Source organism: Rhinoraja longicauda, unplaced genomic scaffold (assembly GCF_053455715.1).
Source record: "Rhinoraja longicauda isolate Sanriku21f unplaced genomic scaffold, sRhiLon1.1 Scf000165, whole genome shotgun sequence".
NCBI lineage: Eukaryota > Metazoa > Chordata > Chondrichthyes > Rajiformes > Arhynchobatidae > Rhinoraja > Rhinoraja longicauda.
Window position 1 is genome coordinate 147,501 of NW_027601383.1, and position 7,500 is coordinate 155,000.

Sequence of the window (7,500 nt, forward strand, 5' to 3'; positions counted from 1 at the left end):
AGTGCTGCAGCTCGAGCGCACAAGGTGCGCGGGGAATTGTTAGCGGCGCCGTGGTTGTGCTGGCGGTGACCATGGCTGCCTGCTCCTTTGGTTCACGATGTCCCCGCCGAAGGCGGCGTACTTTAAAGTACTGCAGCTCGAGCGCACAAGGTGCGCGGGGAATTGTTAGCGGCGCCGTGGTTGTGCTGGCGGTGACCATGGCTGCCTGCTCCTTTGGTTCACGATGTCCCCGCCGAAGGCGGCGTACTTTAAAGTACTGCAGCTCGAGCGCACAAGGTGCGCGGGGAATTGTTAGCGGCGCCGTGCTTGTGCTGGCGGTGACCATGGCTGCCTGCTCCTTTGGTTCACGATGTCCCCGCCGAAGGCGGCGTACTTTAAAGTACTGCAGCTCGAGCGCACAAGGTGCGCGTGGAATTGTTAGCGGCGCCGTGGTTGTGCTGGCGGTGACCATGGCTGCCTGCTCCTTTGGTTCACGATGTCCCCGCCGAAGGCGGCGTACTTTAAAGTACTGCAGCTCGAGCGCACAAGGTGCGCGGGGAATTGTTAGCGGCGCCGTCGTTGTGCTGGCGGTGACCATGGCTGCCTGCTCCTTTGGTTCACGATGTCCCCGCCGAAGGCGGCGTACTTTAAAGTGCTGCAGCTCGAGCGCACCATGTGCGTGGGGAATTGTTAGCGGGGGCGTCGTTGTGCTGGGGGCTGACTGTCCCTAGTGGGTATAGGATAATGTTAATGTACGGGGATCGCTGGGCGGCACGGACTTGGAGGGCCGAAAAGGCCTGTTTCCGGCTGTATGTGTATGATATGATATGATATGATGCCTGCCTGCTCATTTGGTTCATGATGTCCACGCGGCAGGCGGAATATTTTAAAAGCACTGTTCTGTACGAAGTGCACAATGTCCGTTGGGGAAATGCAGCTGGGGGTCGGTCGACCGGCTGACGACGCCTGCCTGCCGATTTGGTTCACGATGTCCCCGCCGAAGGCGGCATACTTGAAAGTACCGCCGTTCGCGGCGCGCAATTTGCGGGGGGAGGAATTGTTAGTGCACGTCTGTGTGCTAGGTGACGATGCTTGCCGACTTGGTTCATGCCGTCCACGCCGAAGACGGCGCCGTTTAAAGTACTGCCGCTCGAGGTGCACAATTTGCGGGGGAATTGTTAATGGGCGTCGGCGTGCTGGGTGACGATGTGGAGATGTGGAACGCCGAGCCAGATCTATCTTATTTGTTTGCTTGGCCCACTGGACTTTGCATGGGCTTTGCAACACTGTGTGCTAGGTTAAATCACGGCCAATAGAGTGAGTGTTTTTAATGATCCTGATCTGATAAGGGGACTAGAGGTAAAAGAGCCGTTAGGAGGCAGTGATCACAACACGATAAGTTTTACTCTGCAAATGGAAAGGTAGAAGGGAAAATCGGAAGTGTCTGTATTACAGTATAGCAAAGGGGATTACAGAGGCATGAGGCGGGAGCTGGCCAAAATTGACTGGAAGGAGGCCCTAGCAGGGAAGACGGTAGAACAGCAATGGCAGGTATTCCAGGGAATAATGCAGAGGTTGCAGGATCAATTTATTCCAAAGAGGTGGAAAGACTCTAAGGGGAGTAAGAGACACCTGTGGCTGACAAGGGAAGTCAGGGACAGCATAAAAATTAAGGAGAGGAGGTATAACATAGCAAAGAAGAGTGGGAAGACAGAGGATTGGGACTCTTTTAAAGAGCAACAAAAGTTAACTAAAGAGGCAATGCGGGGAGAAAAGATGAGGTGCGAGGGTAAACTAGCCAATAATATAAAGGAGGATAGCAAAAGTTTTTTTAGGTACGTGAAGAGGGAAAAAATAGTCAAGGCAAATGTGGGTCCCTTGAAGACAGAAACGGGGGAATTTATTATGGGGAACAAAGAAATGGCAGACGAGTTAAACCGTTACTTTGGGTCTGTCTTCACTGAGGAAGATACACACAATCTCCCAAATGTTCTAGGGGCCGGAGAACCTGAAGGAAATCCACATTAGGCAGGAAATGGTTTTGGGTAGACTGATGGGACTGAAGGCTGATAAATCCCCAGGGCCTGATGGTCTGCATCCCAGGGTACCTAAGGAGGTGGCTCTAGAAATAGTGGAAGCATTGGAGATCATTTTTCAATGTTCTATATAGATTCAGGATCAGTTCCTGTGGATTGGAGGATAGCAAATGTTATCCCACTTTTTAAGAAGGGAGGGAGAGAGAAAACGGGTAATTATAGACCAGTTAGTCTGACATCAGTGGTGGGGAAGATGCTGGAGTCAATTAGAAAAGACGAAATTGCTGAGCATTTGGATAGCAGTAACAGGATCATTGCGAGTCAGCATGGATTTACGAAGGGGAAATCATGCTTGACAAATCTACTGGAATGTTTTGAGGATGTAACTAGGAAAATTGACAGGGGAGAGTCAGTGGACGTGGTGTACCTCGACTTTCAGAAAGCCTTCGACAAGCTCCCACATAGGAGATTAGTGGGCAAAATTAGGGCACGTGGTATTGGGGGTAGGGTACTGACATGGATAGAAAATTGGTTGACAGACGGAAAGCAAAGAGTGGGTATAAATGGGTCCCTCTCGGAATGGCAGGCAGTGACCAGTGGGGTACCGCAAGGTTCGGTGCTGGGACCCCAGCTATTTACGATATGCATTAATGACTTAGACGGAGGGATTAAAAGTACCATTAGCAAATTTGCAGATGATACTAAGCTGGAGGGTAGTGTGAATTGTGAGGAAGATGCAATAAGGCTGCAGGATGACTTGGACAGGTTGTGTGAGTGGGCGGATACATGGCAGATGCAGTTTAATGTAGATAAGTGCGAGGTTATTCACTTTGGAAGTAAGAGTAGAAAGGCAGATTATTGTCTGAATGGTGTCAAGTTAGGAGGAGGGGGAGTTCAACGAGATCTGGATGTCCTAGTGCATCAGTCAATGAAAGGAAGCATGCAGGTACAGCAGGCAGTGAAGAAAGCCAATGGAATGTTGGCCTTCGTAACCAGAGGAGTTGAGTATAGGAGCAAAGAGGTCCTTCTACAGTTGTAGCGGGCCCTGGTGAGACCGCACCTGGAGTACTGTGTGCAGTTTTGGTCTCCAAATTTGAGGAAGGATATTCTTGCTATGGAGGGCGTGCAGCGTAGGTTCACTAGGTTAATTCCCGGAATGGCGGGACGGTCGTATGTTGAAAGGCTGGAGCGATTGGGCTTGTATACACTGGTATTTAGAAGAATGAGGGGGGATCTTATTGAAACATATACGATAATTAGGGGATTGGACACATTAGAGGCAGGAAACATGTTCCCAATGTTGGGGGAGTCCAGAACAAGGGGCCACCGTTTAAGAATAAGGGGTAGGCCATTTAGAACGGAGATGAGGAAGAACCTTTTCAGTCAGAGAGTGGTGAAGGTGTGGAATTCTCTGCCTCAGAAGGCAGTGGAGGCCAGTTCGTTGGATGCTTTCAAGAGAGAGCTGGATAGAGCTCTTAAGGATAACGGAGTGAGGGGGTATGGGGAGAAGGCAGGAACGGGGTACTGATTGAGAGTGATCAGCCATGATCGCATTGAATGGCGGTGCTGGCTCGAAGGGCTGAATGGCCGACTCCTGCACCTATTGTCTATTGTCTATTGTCTATAATCAACCACTTTATTTTGCCCGTCTTTGTGACTCCTCTTTGACACGTCGATCACCGCTGAGGCTGTTTTACCTGTTTCCCCTATGTACCGTAAGGTACACTCCTTACATTGAACTGCATACACCCCATTATTTCGCTCACGGGTTATCCTCTGTGCTATCCAGTCTCTCCTGTCACCCTGTTCTATGTTTTTGTCTATTACCCAGTGGGAGCAGGCCCCATATTGACATTAATTTGTAACCCTACTGCTCCCCTCGTCTGCTGGTTTTATCACCATCTCATGTTTATCCCTCAGCTCTGCCGTGGTCTCCCTCTCTTTTTTTCTGGTGAGGTTCGGCCTATCCTTTGTCATGGGCATATCCCAGGCTGTTTTAGTAACGTTCTTTTAAAACGTGTCGTGTTTGTTTGGCTTTACCCACGTTCCAGCATTAGAGGCCAATTTTTGCAATGTTTCCTGGGTGGGATTTGCCGGTTTTACAAATGGTGTCACTATCTCACCCTGCTTCCTGATACCCTTATGGGGTCGGCTCTGTTCTTGCAGAACCCTCGGGTGGTGCAGAGTCTGGGCCTTGTTATCAATATCTTGCCCTGCTTCCCGATACCCTTGCGGGTTCGGCTCTGTTCTTGCAGATCCCTCAGGTGGTGCAGAGTCTGGGCGGCATCGTCACCCAGCACACCGACGCCCACTGAAAATTACCCACGCACAGTGCGCGCCTGGAGCGGCAGTAGTTCAAACTACCCCTACCCCTACCCCTACCCCTACCGCTACCCCTACCCCTACCCCTACCCCTAACCCTAACCCTAACCCTAACCCTAACCCTAACCCTAACCCTAACCCTAACCCTAACCCTAACCCTAACCCTAACCCTAACCCTAACCCTAACCCTAACCCTAACCCTAACCCTAACCCTGACCCTAATGCAGGCAGAGTTATTTATAAAGTGGCCCAGACTCTGCACCACCTGAGGGTTTTGTAACAGAACCAACCCCATAAGGGTTTCAGGAAGCAGGGCAAGATATTGATAACAAGGCGCAGACTCTGCACCACCTCAGGGTTCTGCAAGAACAGAGCCGACCCCATAAGGGCATCAGGAATCAGGGCAAGATATTGATAAAATGGCCCAGACTCTGCACCACCTGAGGGTTCTGCAAGAACAGAGCCGACCCCATAAGGGCATCAGGAAGCAGGGCAAGATATTGGTAACAAGGCCCACGGGGAAGGCGGCATACTTTGGGGTTATTTTGTAGTGAGTTTTGAAGGCATGTGCTAGTGTTACGCATACCGAGGGCGCGCAAAGTTCGGCGCGCCCGGGCCAAAACGCCTCTGCTGGCCGCGGCCGAGTCGGCCGACGGATTGCCACGGACTTGCTTGACGACCTGTCACTCTCCGTGCATCGGTTGCACGCCCGGTTCGTCCTTTCCATTTGTTTCATGATGTACACGCGGCAGGCGGAATATTTTAAAAGCACTGTTCTGTTCGAAGTGCACAATGGCCGTTGGGGCAATGCAACTGGGGGTCGGTCGACCGGCTGACGACGCCTGCCTGCCGATTTGGTTCACGATGTCCCCGCCGAAGGCGGCATACTTGAAAGTACTGCCGTTCGCGGCGCGCAATTTGCAGGGGGGAGGAATTGTTAGTGGACGTCTGTGTGCTGGGTGACGATGCTTGCCGACTTGGTTCATGCCGTCCACGCCGAAGACGGCGCCGTTTAAAGTACTGCCGCTCGAGGTGCACAATTTGCGGGGGAATTGTTATTGGGCGTCGGCGTGCTGGGTGACGATGTGGAGATGAGGAACGCCGAGCCAGATCTATCTTATTTGTTTGCTTGGGCCACTGGACTTTGCATGGGCTTTGCATCATTGTGTGCTACGTTAAATCACGGCCAATTGAGTGAGTATTTTTTATTCAACCACTCTATTTTGCCCGTCTTTGTGACTCCTCTATGACACGCCGATCACCGCTGACGTGTTAATCTGCGTGTTAGGTATCTCGGGGGTCAGTTGGACGGACAGATGTGTAAGGGTTTTGTTCGGAAGGATCGTTGAGTGTAAACGGTGAACGGGGGTTAAAGGCCCTGAGGTTTCAATCCTCTAAAGAATGTAAAAGGTCTGACGCGTTAGCTAGCAGCTAATGAGGTGAACCTAGCAGCTAATGAGGCTCTCTCTCTCTCACGGCCCCGGGACTCCCTCCCTCCCTCCTCCCTCTTGGAACCCTCCCTGCGTGGGGGGGGGGCACGAAGAAAAAGAGGGTATAAGAAGAATCCAGTGGAAGGAGTAGGGACTGGGGGCGAGGTCAGACAGCCTATCCGGCTAATAAAGCATCATGAGGTTAGGTATAAACTCTGATGACTGCATAAACTCGCCCCTAATGGGGGGGGGGGGGCACTCTCTCCCCCACCCCTCTCTCCCCAGTGCCACTCCCTCCGACCCCCCCCCCACTCTCTTCGTGTCGCTGGGCCCGCCCGGCACGGCCCCGAGGATCACTCCCCGCGCGGCAACGGGACACCGGGTCGCCGGGCCCGCAGGGTCGTCAGTCGGGCGGGGGGGGGGGAGGGTGGCCATGCCAGCAGCAGGAGAGGTTTCCAACGAACCCGCGACCGCAGCAGGACCGCCCTCGGCAGACATTTGGACCCAGCGGGTCCGTTCGGGATGGTTGCCGGGCCCGCAGCAGAGGTTTCCTTCCACCCAACGGGGGGGGGGGGGGGGGGGGGGCGGGGCTGCCCATCTTCCCGCTCGAAGCAACGGCCTCACCCTAACGGCCTCACCCTAACAACCCTCACCCTGACCCTAAACCGCTCGGTTCATGACTTCTCTCCGTTTGGTTCACCGTTTGGTTCATGAATTCGCCATTTAGTTCACGACTTCTCCTGTTGGTTCCTGACTTCTACCTCGTGGTTCGTGATTCCGGCGGGTAGGTGGGGTGCCCGGATACTCTCGGCGAAAGGTGTTCAAGTGGCAACGGCGGTCCCGTAGATAAGACGGGTTCGGATGCTCGAGCGTGTCGAGTAAGCGCCGGATCGGCGCCGGGCGCCCCCGGCCGGCTGGCTTGCCCCCCCCCACCCCCCCCCCCCCCCCCTGGCGGCAGAAACGTGTATCGCGCCAGTGCCGCCGCTGAGGTCGAGATTGGCCGCCTCGACCGTTCGAAGCGTCGCAATTCCGGCGGGACTTCCGAACGCTCGTACCGCCAAGTCAGCCGCGACATTCGAGAATTGCACTAAGTCCGAAAGCTGGCGTCGCTTCTTTTTTGCCCGCCGCAGGTTAACGATTTGACGGCGGAAGTCGAGGAGGTCCGATGTGCGGCCTTCAGCGGGGCCGCGGCGCGCCTTTCCCGCCAGGCCTATCGGCCCGTCTCCCGCCGGCCAGAAAATGGCATTTCTTGTCCGGGCGGTCCCGATCACGGTTAACGACTTACCACCGGAAGTCTCTATGACCCCGCAGTTTGCGGCCCCGCGGCGGGCGTCAGTGCGACACGACCGGACGGACGACCGGGCCGACTCCCGCCGACCTCAAAACGGTTTGTTTTGCGCGAAGATGGAGGTGGCGTGCCCGGAGATTTTCGGGAACACGATTTTCAGAGACACTTAGAAAAGATTGTGTGGTGAGGTGCAAAAATGTCAGGGAAGAAAAACCGAAGGGACACAAAAAGATCGGTAAAAGTAGCGCGACTCTGGGCGAGAGTCGGCGGACTCATTGACGGACATTGGTAATACAGTGAGAGTATTTTTTGCACCGAGTTCGAAGTGTGTGCCGGGCAGGCACCGAACCCCACCGAGACTGGCCCAGGCTGTGTGTCCTCTTGGAAAAACCCTCTGTTTCCGATCGATCTGGTGCCGCGTGTCTCACCGCAGGAGAGGCCGAGC